Source organism: Petaurus breviceps, unplaced genomic scaffold (assembly GCF_028583685.1).
Source record: "Petaurus breviceps papuanus isolate PSGF00001 unplaced genomic scaffold, PetGlider_PUasm1.0 187, whole genome shotgun sequence".
Classification (NCBI taxonomy): domain Eukaryota; kingdom Metazoa; phylum Chordata; class Mammalia; order Diprotodontia; family Petauridae; genus Petaurus; species Petaurus breviceps.
In genome coordinates this window covers 16,394,174-16,412,412 of record NW_027185799.1, presented here as the reverse complement: position 1 = coordinate 16,412,412, position 18,239 = coordinate 16,394,174, and the positions used below count along the sequence as shown (strand labels likewise).

At 37.5% G+C, this 18,239-nt stretch overlaps 1 long non-coding RNA gene across 1 annotated transcript in view; it reads right to left on the bottom strand.

Annotated features, from left to right (window-relative positions):
• LOC138163115 (uncharacterized) overlaps window positions 1-18,239 on the bottom strand; it is a 222,883-nt gene that overhangs the window by 52,344 nt on the left and 152,300 nt on the right. The window contains exon 3 of the long non-coding RNA XR_011168798.1: window positions 13,686-13,906. This is a non-coding gene — a long non-coding RNA (uncharacterized lncRNA). The remainder of the gene's footprint in view (window positions 1-13,685; window positions 13,907-18,239) is intronic.

Here is an 18,239-nt window from a genome sequence, read left to right as displayed (position 1 = left end):
TTAATCAATGCAGTTACACCCTCTAATTTAGCCAAAGGCAACCCATCCACACCTTATCATGTGAGACCCCTAGCCCTGTCTTCCCATAAGTCTCCCTTAATAATAATTCACATTTACATAATGCTTTCAGGTTTTCAAGACACTTGATATACACTGCCCCCCCATCCTCATAATAGCCCTTTTCATTCATTCACTCATTCAATAAACATTTATTGAGTACCTACTATGTGCCAAGCACCCTGCTTTCAGAGATAAGTGCTACTACTATCCCTGTTTTATACATGGAGAAACTGACAATCAGAAAGACATGTAACTCACTAAGGACCACACAACTACAAAGTATGTGAGGCAGAATTCAAAGCTAGATTTTCCTAACTTCAAGTGGAACATTCCTCTGACCACTACATCATGCTGCCCCTTTATAAAAGTTTCTCCATAGAGGATCTCTCCTGTGTGTTGGAGGTCTTTCTCTAAATATTTTAACATCATGTGGGTACATTACTACTCCTCATGCTCACTACATTACTGGGCAAGCTCTTCTTTTCCAGTAATACATTTCCTGAATAATATCCTTTACACTACTTTCTGTACTTAAGCCACCATGCATAGTATGCTACAACCTACTTAGGCCCACCATACATAGTCTCTATTGCACTCTGGACCACCCACAACTCTAATTCTTTGAGGGTTTTGGTGTTCTATGATTTACAGTCATTTAGCATTGACATTAGAATCAATCAATCAATCAACAAGCATTTATTAAGAGTGTTTACTATGTGCCAGGTACTATGCTAGGCTCTGGGGGTACAAAGAAAAGAAAGAACAGTGTTTAAAGTTGGATTTTGTTTCAGGGAATAGTATGGGACGATTGAAAGTTCTAGTAATAGCCCCTATGAAATTCAGCTCCCTCTCTCCTCGTTATTTGATTGGGAGCCCAGTTCATTAATGGCCCATCTGTAAGTACCTGTCCAAGATTCGTGTGTTGATGGCTTGGCTCCTCCAAGTGTATGTCCCAGTTTGTACAATAGGTATTCTTTATTCATTTGTTGTTGGTGGGTTTTTTCCCAGAGCAGGTTGTTGGACTGACTTTTGTGTGGTCATACATCTCCTTGTGGACATCCTGTAGTATTCTACAATCAGCACTAAACCACCTGCAAAAAAGAACATCTGGAGGAACTCACCATCTATAGGGAATTTCTGTTTCATTTTAGATACTGCACAGAACATCCTCCATAACAATTGCAAACACCTCTGGTGAAAGCACACCTCTGTTTTAGTACATTTTGCCTAATATAGTTTTTGACATAAGCTATTTATTAACAGATAAGGTAAATGGAGACTTTTGCTTCATCTTGTACACACTCACAGTGTGACCACAGTGGCTTGTGGTCTTGATGGCTTTGACCACAAGGCTTTAGGAGTATCAAAGTTGCCTGTATGCCCAGATCTTCCTCATACAACCTAGATCCTCATGGAGATTACTGTTCAAACCATTACCCAGAAGTTGGTTGTATTTCCAGCCTTCGTTCAGTCCATTAAAAAAAATGAGAGTCTTTTATTGTCAAGGTTTCTGCACAATAGCAATCTCACACTCTAACTCATCTTCCATGAACTTCCCAGCCTTCTTGGCGAGGTCAAAGTGTGTTTTCCTCAATACTACATGGACACAAATGCAACCCACACCCTTTATAATGAATGGCAAAGAGTACTTTTTACTATCCATCCATCCATATTGGCACTGAGTACTTGCAAAATGTACTGGATAATACAAGAGATATGGTTGCAATGGCAGTGCTGGAACCTCACCTGATATTAATCTGAGATCACTGAACAAAGTAATCTCTGTGGTTGTTCCTATGAAGAAATCTGGGAAGAATTTTAACATATGCATGGAATTGCTTTGTTGGGGAAGTGCCTTTAAGGCTACATTTTGCTCTGTCAAGTTAAATATTTAAAAAAATAATCAAGAAATGAGAAATCTTGCATTATAGTCTTGTATTCCCTCTACCTAAGAATTGCATGACTATGAATACGTGGCCCAGTTCAGAAAATCATTGGCAAAAGCCTGCGTGTTTCCATCTTGTATCTTCGTCAAGGATGCTCTTGATATATGGGTAGACCATTTCTCATAAAGATCCTAAAAGATGAGAAAGCAGGCATAGGGATCTGTGGTTATTATTGTCCCCTCAATCTCTTTTCTCCATAGTGATGTTGCTCATATTGTTCCCCAGTAGCTCTTTCAGATATGTTAAATGTTGTCTTCTTCCACTTCTGTCCTCCAATACTCTCAAGATTACTTTGCCTCCAGTTTGGATTTTTCCTCTGTGGACTTGGCAGGTACAGTTGTTCTTCCTGATGTGCTCTATGAGGCTTGATTTTACAACTTGGAAACATCCTAGGATGGAAACGTTATTCTGTATGCTGCAGAAAGCAAGCTGGCTTTGCATGACTTCTAAACTCATGCTCATTGTCCCAAAAGCAATGAAGTTGATTTCATACCTCCTTCAAAAGGTGGTTAGGAAGCTAAAGTGAGATAATGCATGGAAAGTGATTTGTGAACATTAAAACAGTTATCATCATCATAATTTTACTGAAATGTTTATTCAAGTATTTGAAAGTTTATCAGATGGAAGGACTGAACTTGTTCTTTTGGAACCAGAGGGCAGAACAAACTTCAATGGGTGGAAGCTGCAAAGAGACAAATTTAAGCTTGATGCAAAGATGAATTTCCTAACAGTTAAAACTATCCCAAAGTGGATTGGGCTGCATTGGGAGGAAGTGAGTTTCTCCACATTGCAGGTCTTTGAGAAAAGACTAGATACTCATTCGACAGGTGTGTTGGGGTAGGATCATTTTCAGGTTGGACTAAATGACTAATGAGATTCATTTCAACTCTGAAATTTTGTGATTCTATGATTCCATGAGCCTGCCAGATAATTCTCTTACCCCACAATGGCAGAGGAGTTGCTGCACACATTTTAAGAATATCTGCTACCTGGGCCTGCAGATTGCCACAAATCACAATGGATGCTTGCTGTAACCATGCTAGGAAAGCAAGGAGCTATGTTCAAAACCTGGGGAAAATGTGTTTTTTGTCCTTGACCAAAGAATCACAAAAGCTGATTTACAAGGAACCTCCTAGATGATCTAGTCCAGATCCTACCTGAACAGGAATCCCTTCTATAATATAGGATGGATGCCTTCCTTTGAAGATATGCAAAGAGGAAGCACCTGCCACCACCTGTAATAACTAATTCCACTTTCGGACAGCTCTAATGGCTTAAATAGTTAAATCACGAAGCTGCTTCAGTGTCATTTCTACCTACTGCTCTCAGTTCTATCTCCCTAGGAAATCCTTCACATAACTGAAGACAAATAATATACTCTTCCTTCCCCAGCATATCCTTGTTTTCTTTTTTCCAGCCTAAATATCCCCCTCTCTATTAAGAAAAAATCTTCAAATGGCATCACCTCTAGATGCCTATCTTGGTAATTATCCCTCTGATCCAGTTCTCTCATGTCCAATGACCAGTAGGTAAAGGAATAAAGAATTTCTCTCCCATAGATACTTGTTCTTTTAGTCTCATAGAGGAGGAAGACAAATTATTCCCACTCCTTTTTTGGGAGGGTATCCACAGATTTCTAATACCCTGCTTGCTGACCCATAGGTCAGAGAACTGAATAGAATATTTATTTTCCCAATAAATATACAGATGAAAATTCACAGACTAGGTAAGGAAAAGAATTGGAAACAAATGATATTGCAAAAGTGGATTGAATTGATTGGAGCTAATGTACTCTTTGGAAATAGCAAGCATTGCTGATGTTTTTTAAAGAAGGAAATAAATTATATAAGAACTTGGAATGTTTTTCTTTGCAACAAAGCAAGTAAAAATTGATCATCTTTTCTTAAATGGCTGAGAAAAACTTTGCACAATTGCATTATTCAAAATGGCAAGAAAATGAGAAAAGCAGTCCCAAAGTCAAGGTGGAATAATTTTATGTGGATAACTTCAAGAAACCACAAATGTACATACAAATTTATGAGGTAGAAATGGAAACCTGTAGAGACAAATGTTGCATTTTATATAACATCACTCTCTATTTTTAACTTAGAAGAACCCAGGATCCCATAGATATGAATATTCCATAACCTGATGCAGACTGCAACCATCTATGCCTTCCCATGCTGGGGAATTCTTGTTATCCATATCGTTCCATAAATTCTCTCCCTACCAATTGTGCTAGAGAACTACTTTTGGGACTTTTAATATTTCACGAGTGTTAGTAAAACACTTGAACTATTCATCTATTGTCCCTTGCTATGGCTACATAACTTGCCCACTTTATTTTCTGGGCATCCATGTCCTTTCATATGCTACTCACTGCAAGTAGGCCATCACTGAAAACATATGCCATGCAGCTAACCATGGTTTCTATTTTTCTGCTATCACTGTGTACTTTAATTTATAACCATATGACTTAATAGGAGCATACTGGTACTGGAACAAAAAAGATAGGCTTTGGTGACCAACGGCTCAGGATCATTTCAAGTGCCACAGTTTTTCAAATGTCTTATAGCCTATTATCTGCTTCTTTCCTATTCAGTTCTTCATCAAATTCATCACTTTTCACAGATATATATTCAAATGGTCCAATTCAATGATTTGCTAATCCAACACTATCATAAATATTTTTAGATTTCATTGGGTTTTTCTTCATTGATTATCAGACCTATCACTTTTGAGGGAGCATGAATTTCATTTAAAAGGTTGAATAAATTTCTGGGGATGGACACAATCAGCACAATGTCTATGTAGACCCAAGTATTTAGAGAACCTTATACTGCATGGAGAATATCTAGTGAATACTGTTTCCATTTCAACTTTCCACAGAGGTATACTCCAGGACAATATGAAAAGGCACTGGATTTGATGTCAAAGGGCCTGAGTTCTTACTACCTGAACTTGGGGAAGCCACTCCCCTCTCTGGGCCTAAGTTAACTAATGTGTAAAATTAGAAAGTTAAACTAGATGGTTTCTGCTCTACATCTTATAATCTTAAGAATCTGATGACCACTCTTGAAACTTCAATGCATCTGTGATGTCCTCCATGTGGCTCTTTCATCTTGTGGTGCAGATCACAACCCACTCATACCTTTTCTTACAATAAAACCCTTAACTATATCCTCCCATAGATCTTTCATAAAGACTTCATCAATATGCTAGGGCCCCTTTAGGGGCCTTGAAATTACATTGGTACTAATTCAGCACAGTATCCACCTGCCATCCCTTGTCTTCTCTACATGCCCAGCCTACCTCATTTTCTAGTCACAGATCTCCTTTATGTTTTTTTGCATATAATTTACATTCACCATGGCTTTCCCAGTTGGTTTTTAGTTGGCCTACAATTTTGATTCCTCAGAGAATATGGCATTACATGATTAACAGCCACAGAGCATCAAAATAATATTGTCATCAAAAAGGTGGTTTTTCTTTCAGGGAGAATTATGGAATCATTGAAAGAGTCATGCAATTTTTCAAATAAAATCTGGCCCACTAATATTCCCCATATATAACTGGGGTCCAGGTTCATTGCTTATCTGAAATATCTGTCCCATAAAATAGCTCTGTGTTCTGTCCGTCAAACTCATATAGCTTGGGCAATTGGTATTCTTCATCCACTTAGTTTTTACTGGGTCATTTGGTTATAATGATTATTTTTGAATTTTTGAATGTGTGTGGATCTCATTTAAGAGGTTTTACAAAGCCCCAGCACTTGATACACTGGGCATGTTAACTGAAGACAAATGCATATGGAATACCTCTTCCATTTGGACTCTAACGCTAGTTATCTCTATGACACTGGAAAAGAACTTGGCTGAGAATTTGTCTCCCTGTTTTGTGACTCAATAATAATTAGAGAGTTGCTGATTAACCAAAGTCACCATTGCAATTACATCTTTCAAGAAATGTTTTATTATTTTAACATATATATAGAAGGCAATTAGTTCCACAGGAGCCCTTAAAAATAACATTTTTCTTCACTGTATCAAATACTTCTTAAAAGTCAACAGCAAACACAATGAACTTTGTATTTTCTATACCTTTCTTTTTTTCTACGTTCTTTTTTCTTTTCTTCTTATTTGGTATACTCAATACTTTTTCTCTACCTTTTTCTACAACTTCCAATGGTTGTATAGCTGCATAGATTTCTATAGAATATTATTTGAAGAATTCTACCTGTTTCCTTATTATATTTTCATCAAGGATGTCCTTGATATGGAGAGATGGATGATTCTCATAAATACTTCATTAGAGATTAGAATTTAGGTATTTGAATCAATACTTGATGGTATGTTCTTGACTGTCTCTTGGGAAAGTAGTAATAATGTGATTTCCCCCCCAATAATTTCATATTTCCCTTCCTTTCATTTATCTTGAGACTTAATCCATCAATTCATTAAAAATTCATCTCCAATAAGGTCTTCCTCTATGTATATATGGTCTGATTCAATTACTCTCCCACTCTTTACTTTGATGTTGTTACTTCTGGTTTATACAGCATATTGGGAACTATATATTAGAGTCCAAATATGATGGTTCCTCTGTCATTAATAAAGAAAATGGTTTGTGGTAGAAACTTTGGCAGATCTTTTATATTTTCATCTGCTTTTTGTCCTTCTTCCAGTTGTATCTAAATTTTCTTAGGATGATCTATCTCGTGTGGCAGATTCTTACACCAAGCTTCCTCAAAACTCATTTCTCTTCTACTGCTTCTCACTTTTTAAAATTAAAGATTGTTTAATGATATGTTTGGTTTTTGTATCACCTAGATTTCTACACCCCCCACAGTGCCTTTACTCTTCCCCTTCCCAGATAGCCACATCTTTGAAGAAAGAATTTTTTAATAAGAGATGGAAAAGAGCAAAAATTCAGCAAAACCAATCAACACATTGAAGAAATCTGAAATCTTATGTAATGGTTGATATCCATAGAATTTCTGACCTCTGCAAAGGAGAAGGGCAAGATGCCTTCTCATATCTTTTCTCTGAGATCAAGCTTATTCTTTGTTTGCAGCATTTATTTTTATTGCATTGTGCTTGTTCTTTCCATTTACATTACTGCAGTCATCATTTTTTGTTTATTGTTTTCTTGGCTCTGCTTATTTCACTTTGCATCAGTTTATATGAGTCTTTCCAAGCTTCTCTGAATTGCTTACATTTGTTCTTTCTTATTTGGAACTATCTCCAAAGGGCCATAAAACTGTGAATACTCTTTGATCCAGCAATACCACTACCAGCTCTGTATCCCAAAGAAATCATAAAAAAGGGGAAAAGATCCACAAGTATAAAAATATCTGCCACCACTTTCTGCAGTGGAAAAGAACTGGAAATTGAGGGGATGCTATCTTGGGGAGGAAGGAAATTTAGGAATCAAAATCTTATAAAAGTTAATGTGGAAAACTAAAAATTAATTAGGAATATATTTGTTCTTTCTTACAACTAAATATTCTATTACATTTATGTACAATGTTGTGTTTAGTTATTTCCTGATTCATCAGCATCTTTCTGGTTGAGTCATTTTTCAGTCATTTCTGACTCTTCATGACTCCAGTTGAGGTTTTCTTGACAAAGATGCTGAAGTGGTTTGCCATTTCCTTCTCCAGTTCATTTAATGGCTGAAGAACTGAGGGCAAATAGGGTTAACCAGGATGACACAGCCATTAAATGTCTTGGGCCACATTTGAATTCCTGACTTCAGGACTGGCACTCTACTCACTGTGACACCTATCTTCCTCATCAGTACCTACTTTGTCTCTATTTCTTTGCTACCAAGAAAATGCTGCTATAAATATTTTGTTGTTTATGGAAACTTTCTTTTTGTCAATGACCTCCTTGGAGCATATTCCTCATAGTGACATTTCTGGGTCAAAGAGTATGGCTTTGAGCTCTGTAATTTGCATAATTCCAAATTATTTTCTATAATAGTTATACCAATTTACAGATCCACCAGCAATATATTATTACTAAGTTTGTTTTTCAACAATCGCTCCAATGTGAACTATTCTCATCTTTGCCAAATTACAGGGTGGGAGGTAGAGTTGTCTGATTTGCATTTCTCTTATGTTATTTGGAGCATTCCTTTACATGTTGTTAATAAGTTTGCAATTCTTCTTTTGAGACCTGTTTACGAATAGCCTTTGATCACTTTTCTATTGGGAAATGGCTTTTGGTCTTACATGTTTCTATTAGTTATCTACAGATCTTGAATATTAATACTTATTTGAGAAATTTGAGACAAAGGATTTTTCCTATTCAGTTCCTTCCCTTTTTATACTAGATGCATTATTTTTTTTTCTCTAAAAGTTTTTCAATTTCACATGATCACAATTTCCTTTATCTTTTGTAATTGCCTCTGTCTCTTTAATTAAGATTTGCTTTCCTATCAATCATTGTGAAGGTTATTTGATCTGCTTCTATTCAAGTTTTTTAATACCATGATCTTTAATATGCAGATGGCATATCCATTTTGAATTTATTATGAAATATAGAATAAGATGCCATTCTAAGACTAATTTCTACCATATTGCTTTCTAGTTTCTCAGTAATTCTTATCAAAGGGGAAGTAATTTGGGGGGGACGGTTCTCACATTTTTATAAAGCAATATTGCTTATAACCTTCTAATACACTGCACATACACTAAGTGAATAATTCAATCATTTCCTGGCCATTGCTAAACCATACATCTTGCATCCTGGCTATTGTCTTCATATTCTTCTCTCCCTAGGCCCTTTGATTATTCCTCTAGAAGGACACTGGGGTCAAACAGCTGACTTTCTCATTATTTTGCCCAGAACCAGGACTTCTTTGTCACTTTCAAAATGTAGACATGCACGCATCCCTCTCATATATGTATTGTCTTCTCCCCATAGAATATAAACTCCTTGAGAGCAGGAACTTTCTTGTTTTCTTGTATTTGTATTCCCAAGAAATGGCAGTGTCTGACACATTGTAAATTAATTTAATTACTTACTTCATCATTAATTAAATACTTCATCATTCATTCATTTACTTAATGTAATTGAATTTGATAAAACATCTCTGTGACAGGAAATTCATAGATATATGTGCATCTAAGGAGAGTTGTATGGGTGGCCGTAGATAATAATTACTGTATATATTCCTATTAATTCAACCTCAAAATTGCATCCCTCTATGAAACTTCTTGATTTCAGAGAGAAATCACCAGACTCAGAGGATTTATGCAGAGGATTTCAAAGACCACAAATCAGAAACAAAACCCAATAAAACCCTCCTTCAAAAGAACCCAAACTAAAAGATAATTGAGCTGAATTCAAGGGAACCTATCTAGTCACATAGATTTGTGTCCAAAAGAGCTGAATTATACATATAACTGAAAATTATTTGGGATTTCTGATAGGAAAACCTTGCTCTCCCTAATACTTAACTCTTTAGCCCTATGCCTTTGAAACATGAACTGGAAATTTCTCTGCTATCCTTGGATCCCAGTTGCATATTTTATGCCATTCATTTGAGAGATTACATGTTCCTTTCTCAGAACAATGACCTGCATTTTACCATATTAAATCTTATCCCATTTAATTGGACCATTCTTTCAATTTGGTTAGATGATTTTGGATCCTGATGCTAAGTGACAAAGTATTCACAAGCCTTTGTTATTGTTTTCAGAGGCTTAAAGTACTTTCTCCTTTCCCTTGACCAAGTATTTTGCCAAGAGACTAGGGTCAAATTCTGTAGGAGAGGCTAATCATATTTGTTCCTGACATCACCATAATCATCATTAATATTTATATGTCACTTTTAGATTTGCAAAGTACTTTACAAATATCTCATCCTTTCCTATAGCAACCTTGGGAAGTGAGTGAAAATATAATTTTTCTCATTTTACAGATGAGGAAACTGAGGCACAGAGGAACTAGATGATTTGCTTAGGGTCCCACAGTTGGTAAGTATCTGAGGTTAGATTTGAACTCAACTTCCAGACTCTAAGACCCATGCAGTATCACACTATACTACCTTCAGTGGCAGCACTGGGCAAAATGGTAACATAGGCAAAATAATTAATATCTCTTGTGTCTCCTTTCCTTTATCCCTTTTCTTTCTATAAGCTCTTTACTGAATAACATTCTCTCCTCTCTTTGCCCCCAAATTCACCCCAGTGCTTTCATGCTGACTCAGTCACTCCTGTCTGAATACAGTATGATAGGGTTATTAAAACTTCATGCAAATTAGTTTGATGGCAATTTGCATTTTAAAAGAGAACACCATCTCATATATTTAGAGCTAGAAGGGACCTTGGAGGTGATCTAGTCCAACCCCATCATTTTATCAACGAGGAATTATGGACCAGAGAGTTTAAATGGGCATTATTCAGAGGAGATCTACAGGCTTAACCAGAGTGGGAAAGGAGTCCATGACCCCAAAAAGGGTTTAAGTGTCCCTAACCATAGGTCATGTTAATGAGAAGTAGATGGAGCTGACCTGGTGGTATTACATGCATCTCTCTACAAAGACATTTCAGGGATATTGGAGAGATATGGGAGAAATAAATTACATTGGTTTAGGATCAGAACTGGAAAAGACCTGATAAGTCAATCAGTACAGCTATTTCTTTTAATAGAAAAGGTAACTAAGGCACAGAGAGGTTAAATAAATTACCACACATTTGAAGTTTCAAAAGCAAATAAAGTTCCTTGGAGAAAGATATATAATCCATTGTTTATTAATTTTTTGGGAGGGCTATTGGGGTTAAGTGACTTGCCCAAGGTCACACAGCTAGGTTTTGTGTGTGTGTGTGTGTGTGTGTGTGTGTGTGTGTTAAGTGTTTGAGGCTGTATTTGAACTCAGGTCCTCCTGACTCCAGGGCCAGTGCTCTATTCACTGCACCACCTAGCCACCCCTATAAGCCATCATTTAGAGAAACAGCATCCTAAATAGTCAAATTAGTTAATTGATACTCTAACTAAGGGCAGTTATTTTATAATAACTGCATTTGATCAGACTGGAATTTTAAATACATTGATATAGGAAACTTTCAAGGAGGAAATTGTCTTTACTGGTACAGATCAGAACTTCCTCTGCAGCTTATGGTCTTAGAGAATTGCCTGTATCACTGAAAAGTTAAGTGACTTAGCCAAGGTCTCACAGTCAATGTTTGTCAGATTCTGGACTTGAGCCCAGGTCTTCCTGGAGACTCAGAGGCCAGTTCTTCTCTATCCTCTCATGATAATAAGTGGAAAAAGAATAATTTTACATGTGCTAAAAATTTTTTTAATTTTAATCATATTATTTTAATTTTTAAAATTTAAAATTTAAGTTTAAATTTAAAATTTTTAATCATATTATTTAAAATAAAAATAAGAATGAGAATATTGACTGCTCAATCTCTTCTGTCACCTATGAGCTTCTGAAGTTTTTCCTCTGTGTCAGATCTCCCCTAATTGGGAACTACAAATTACCTTGTGGAAGCTACCTAAGGTGAAATCACAATGCCTTGGGGTAAGAAAGCCTCCCAGAGGAGTTGCTCTGTAATGTCAGACCCTTTTAGTGATGGAAACATCACAGTCATCAAAGATAACTGTCTGCCAGGGAGAGTTGTTAAATATTAGAAAGGGTTACCAAGGCATCTTCTCCTATGAAAGTCTCTGAAAATGAGACAGATCCTAATACATCTGGGCAGGTACAAGACTGGTACCACCTGAAGTTGGTTGATAGACTAGTTGATATCTCAGTCCTTTTTGATCCCATTATTTGTGTGTTTTGGTAGGAAGAACACTGGATTTAGAAGCCCAATCCAATCCCATCTCTGCTACTTACTACCTATGTAATAAATACTTTAACTACCTTGGCCTCAATTTCCCCATTTATAAAATGAAGGAGGTTTAAATCATAAAACTTCCAAGATCCCTTTCCGCCCTAAATCTATGATCCTATTTTATGACTCTTTTCTCTCTTTTTGTCTCTCTGTAGATAAGCAGTAATAGCAACAATAATGAAACACTTTTCTTTAGCAATTTAAGATTGATAATGTTTTGTTCCCCATAACAACACTGAGAGATGTAGTTGTTGGTGAGTAGTTTCAATCACATGTGACTCTTCATGACCCCATGTGTTTTTTCTTGGCAAAGATACTGGAGTAGTTTGCCATTTCCTTCTCCAATTTATTTTACAGACAAGACAATTGAGGCAAACAGGATTAATTGACTTGCCCAGGGTCACACAGCTGGTAAGTGACTGGGGCCAGGTTTGAACTCAGGAAGGTGAGTCTTTCTAACACCAGGCCTGGCTCTCTTTCCACTGTGCCTCCAAACTGCCTTAATACTGGGAGGTAGCTATCAAAAATATTATAAATTATAAATAAAAATATTATATCCCTATTTTACCCATGAATAAGGAAACTGGGCCTCAACAAAATGACAACAATATATCTGCACTATTGTGCTCAGTATTAGGCACCCCACATTCTAGGAAGAATTTGGATAAGCTGGAGGGCATCCAAAGGTAGGCCCTTGGATTATGCTACAAGAAGATGAATTAAAGAAGTGAATAAGCTTAGCCTGGGGAAGAGATTGTTGTTGTTGCTGTTATTGTTTTTCCTTCATTCTCAAAGAGGATCACAACATCAGGGAGGTGATGCCATGAAAACATGCAAGTGATCTGGATTTAGGTGCAGGGAGGCCTGTGTGAAGTCACCAGCCTCACTTTTTCTTCTGGAACCATCTGGATCCAATGGCAAGCTATAGATCAAGATGACTGGAGATGGCCCTGGATGCAGTGGAAGACCTTGGCCTTTTTAAACTATGGTTTTTAACAGGTCTCAGTTTGACTGAGGAAACGCTCATTCAGTGATTAAGGCTAGGTAAGAAATGAGTCAGGGAATAATCTCTTTGACAGGAGAAGAAAAGACAGGGAAAACATGACAACTATTTTCAAGTATTTGAAAACTATGAGGGGAGAAGAATTATATTTATTCTGCTTGGCTTTAAAGGGGAGATCTAGGAGTTATGGGTGAGAGTTTGAAAGAAGGAGATTTCATTTTGCTGTTGAGGGCAAGTTTTCATCACCAATTGGGGTTGTGCAAAAGTGGATGTGTTGTCTTAGGAGGTGGTTAGTTCCTCTTCACTCAGCAAAGCCTGGCTAACCACTTCTTAGGTATCTTGTAGAGAAGATCCTTGTTCAATCAGATAGGTTTAGGTTGGTCTAGTTGGTATCTGGGAGTTACAGAGTCAGAACTCAGAATCTCAGAGTTGGAAAGATTGCACTCTACTAAAGAACTTATATTCTAATGGAGGACTATATGACATACCAGACAGCTAGAATGGGGTGGGGCACAATGGCTTAAGGTTTCAAATGCCTGGTAAGTGACATGGTGGCCTGGTTCTAGGCAAGATAAGGTGAAGAATCACTTGTCAGATCACAAAAACCAATGGACAGAATCCAGGGGATTCTTGTGGAAGGAGATTGAGGAGGATGAATAGCTAGAGACAACATGACCTTAAAATGGCCAGGAAATGGTGTAGAGACCCGCTACTGGGCAAGATACAGTAAACAGTTACTTTGGGAGCCCAGGGACTTAAGGGAAGAATCCAGGTTGCTCTTAGCACTGTTATTACAGAACTATGCCCCATGATCCTCTCTTACCTGCACTGGTTTCCATCTTCTACACATGACTTTTTAGAAATCTAATTTGATTGAAGAATTCCATGTGTATCCACAGCAATGTCTTTAGACAACTCCTCCTACTCATCCTTCTTATTGGAATTGTTTTGATTTGTGTCTTCAGAAGCTCGTTTTGGAGAGCATCCCATCCCTTCTTGAGCTGAACTCTCTTGGGTAGAGTGAATTTATTATTTCCTCCCAATCTACAAGGAGCAAGAAAGACATTAGATTAGTTAGGTATAATATGCTTTTCAACAAACTCATCCTGACTTCTCCATAGCACATAGTTATCTTCAAGGTATTTATTTACCCATTGGCTTTTTAAATGAACACCTCCTAAAGTGGTGATAAAAATAAAATAAAAATAATAATTAATAACAATGTATATTTTTATGGGCTTTACATAGTAAGCTAATGCAGATATCCAAACATGGGGATGGGAGTGTGGAGAGACACCAGATGTTTAATTCTTTGCAAATCATTTTTGTTGGCTTAGTGAAGGTCTGGTGCTTATCTACAAAAATTCACTTATCTCTAATGAAAGCATTCTTCAGTCTAAGTCTCCAAACAACCTTTCTAGAATTCAGAAGTGAAAACATTCATATTTCCTTTGGAACTGAATATGAAAAACTAGAATTTAGTCACAATACTATGAAAGGACTTTTATCAAATACTCAGAGCATGTTGTACTTTATCCTGCATGCCTGCTGGCTATACCTTGAAGTAAGGGAAAAAGTGTCCAACATCCACTGCCAGAGGTAGAAAACTTTAAGATAAAATGCTTCTAGGGATGGGGTGAGTTTTCTAGTCTTTAGAGAAGTCTCAAGCATGCTGTAAATATCAAACAAGGAAGCAATGATGGCCTGTAGCTAACATGGTTGGGTGAGATCAACCACAGGAGCTTTGGCCAACACCAAGCCCAGTATTGGGAGGTATAATGTTAATGGAATCTGAAGATCTTCCATGCCCCTTTGTATTGGCAAGTCAGCAGGTACTTAGCACTTTGTTTCAAGTTAACACCTTGTTTAAGCTATTTAATTAACACAGAAGTAGTTAACACCTTGGGAGGAAGTTGCTGATGTAACAGGAAGGGGCAGAACAGGGAGAAGCTAAACCATATATAAGGAAGAACACAAGCTCGATGAACAAAATTTCCTGGGGTAAGCATGGTGGAGGCAGGGCAGCTGCTGCCTGGGAGAGAGAGAAAGAATTTCTCTCAGTGAACATCTGTACACTGGGCTGCTACTACTGAAGACTGAACTCAGAATTGAGAACTGAGAACTGACACAGAACTCGGATTTGTGGTGGCAAGACTTTCAAGGGCCTGCTAGAGCTGTCGAGGACTGAGGAAGCATGACTGTGGTGCCCATATTTTGTAAATGTTGTTATGGCTTTGTTAATGTGTATGAATGTTCCTGTGGCTTTGTTAAGCCTTGTCTTCCCAGGAACAGACTGTGAAGGACTTGAGATGGACTGGACACTGTGGGCTCCAATGTGGAGCAAGAACTTCACAGAGAGCTGGACAAGGAACTGGGAGCTGTCTACCTTTGAACTCAGGTGGCAGTTGGTTAGATTCAGGTGGGAGCTGGGCCTATAGAAAAGGAACCATGGAAGCTGAAAGCCTGCCCCAAGTCAAGATGAAAAGACCTCTCCAAGGGTACTGAGTAGTGACTGACTGAATAGTGACTGATAAAATTGTCTGAGTGGTGACTGATGAAATTATAATTTATTTGTGACCTAGGGGTGGATAGCTTTTGTACTTTCCACTACCCCTTAAGAGGGTACTGAGTAGTGACTGTTTAAGTTGTAACTTAATTGCACCCCATGAGTGGATAACTTTGACTTTTGTACTTTGTGACCCTTAATTAGGCAAGCCTCCTTAAGGATGATTGAATGACTGACTTACTAAATGATTGTATTTTGTTGAAAACTATGTGACCACTTTGGTGAAAACTATGTGGCCATTTTAGTGATAAGTTGTCGAGTTATGACATGGTGAATGCGGTATTTTGATTTTCTGTGATAAGTTGTAGCATTCTAAATGCTACACCTTGATTTTCTGTAGATGTTTTGCTCTGATTTGTTATTAAATAGAGAGTTTGTTATACTATGTAATCAGAACCTTGAAAGCTATTCACAGCAGCAGTCCTCTGGAAAGCTGCTCATGCATGGCTTTACAGGAGGCTACTGTAGGTCTCCTTAAACATTTTCTTTGGCTTTCAGCAGCATTTGATTTTTTTTTATCTCTGGCATTTAATAGTGTTGTGACCCTTGGCAAGTCCCATATACTCTTGGAGTCTCCCATAAGTGGTTCTTAACCTGAAGTCTGTGAACATTATAATTGTCTTCTTTTGAAATTCTCTGTATTTTATTTTATGAATTTTAAAATGTTCTTTAAAAGGATCTAAAGGCTTCACCATGACATAAAAAAGTGCTAAGAACTCCTGAACTAAATCGTATAATCAAATCAGAGATCCTTGATGTACTGTCAATTTTCTCATTGCAGGTAAGTCTTATTTCTTCATTCTTTCATTCATTTGTTGTTGAATTGTTTCAGTCATGTCTGACTCTTTGTGACCCCATTTGGGGTTTTCCTCATAAAGATACTGGAATGCTTTATCATTTCCTTCCCCTCCCTCTCCTCTCATTTTACAGATGAGGAAACTGAGGCAAACAGCATTAAGTGACTTGTCCAGGGTCACATAGCTAGTAAATTTCTGTGGCCAGATTTGGACTAGAAACATGAGCATTCCTGACTCCAGGCATAGCATTCTTTTCATTATGCTACTTAGCTACCCTCATCCATTCATTTAACAAATACCTATGTATAGTGATCACTAGCCAAGCTATAAAGTTTATATACAATAGAGGCCTTGCCCTCAAAGAACTTACAGTATAATAAGAGAATAAGATATAAATACCGGTTACTATAATACACATTACTGTATGATAACCATATATACATTTTTTTTGCTCATCCAGTGATCTCATTCATACAGGAAACTTTCAGTGAGCAAATTACTGTTACCAATTCAGACTAGCACATCCTCTTTAGCTCATAGTCTTAGAAAGTTGCCTAGGGCCACTGACACATATTTAGGGACTCTATTCTGGCCATACAGCCAGCACATGTCAAATTCTGGGGTTGTGCCCAAGTCTTCCTGACTCAATAGCCAATTCTCTATCCACAAGGCCATGCTTCATCTTAACAAGTACATTAGGAAGGCATAAAACACCTATTTCCTACTTCTCTGTGCCCTGGTCAGGCTATTCTGCAAAGCTCTAAATAAATACTTTCATTCCTCTTGAATATATTAAAATCACTAGCTTCTACTAATTTGGTAGATTGTCCCCTGTCCTAATAACTCACCATTAGTAGATCTGGGACTAGGGTGGGGCTACCAAGGCTTTGTTCCCAAATAGACCAAAAATTTTAATGTGATACACTTAAACTTGTTTTTAGCAGCTAGAAACAACTGAGCTTAGTCCTAATTAGCAAGAATAATTAATTTAAAAGGAAAGCTACTAGCTGCTACACTACCCTTCCCACTCCCAGGACTGTACCCCAGGTGAGTTTCTGTCTGACAGAAATCTACCATACTCTTTCCCACTTAACAGTTGCAGCCTTGAGTTGTTCTGGGATCTCTATTCCTCCATGTGCAATTGTCTTTAAAAGCTAATTTGACACATATTCCATGGGGTTTGAATCTAGCACAATTTGTGATATTTGCCCTAGGCACCAACATTTCTAATTGTGGCTCTTTGGTCAGAAAAGGCTCTTCCTGATAAAGCAAGGGTTTTTCAACTTTTTGTGTCATGGGCCTCTTCTCAGAATAATGTTTTTAATGGATAAAATAAAATACATGGGATTACAGAAGAAGACCAATTATAGTGAAATACAGCTGGCAAAAAAAGAAAAAAAATTAAGTTCATGAATCCCAGTTTAAGAACACTTGTGATAGATAAAACAAAGGGCCAATTATCAAGAATTATGTGCTGCTAGGCCAGTCAGCTTCTGAAGATGACTTCTGAGTTCACAGAAGTTTACAGATGAGAGAGACAGGAGAGACAGGCAGAAACAGAGACAGAGAAACAAAGAAGGAGAGGGAAAGAAGAGAGAGAGATAGAGACAGACAGTGAGAGAGTGACAGAAATAGTGAGAAATAATGATAGACACAGAAACAGAGATCAAGATAGAAAGATGAGAGAGACAAAGAGGAAAAGAAAAAGAGTCAAACACTAAGGGAGGGGGAAAGAGACAGAGAGAGAGAGACAAAGAAAAGAAAAGGAGAAAGAGAGGGAGAGACAGAGACAGACACAGAGAAAGAGACAGAGAGAGACAGAGACAGAGAGAGAGAGACAGAGAGAGAAACAGAGGAGAGAGAGAGACAGAGAGAGAGAGACAAAGAAAAGAAAAGGAGAGAGGGAGAGACAGAGACAGACACAGAGAAAGAGACAGAGAGAGACAGAGACAGAGAGAGAGAGAGACAGAGAGAGAAACAGAGGAGAGAGAGAGAGAGAGAGAGAGAGAGAGAG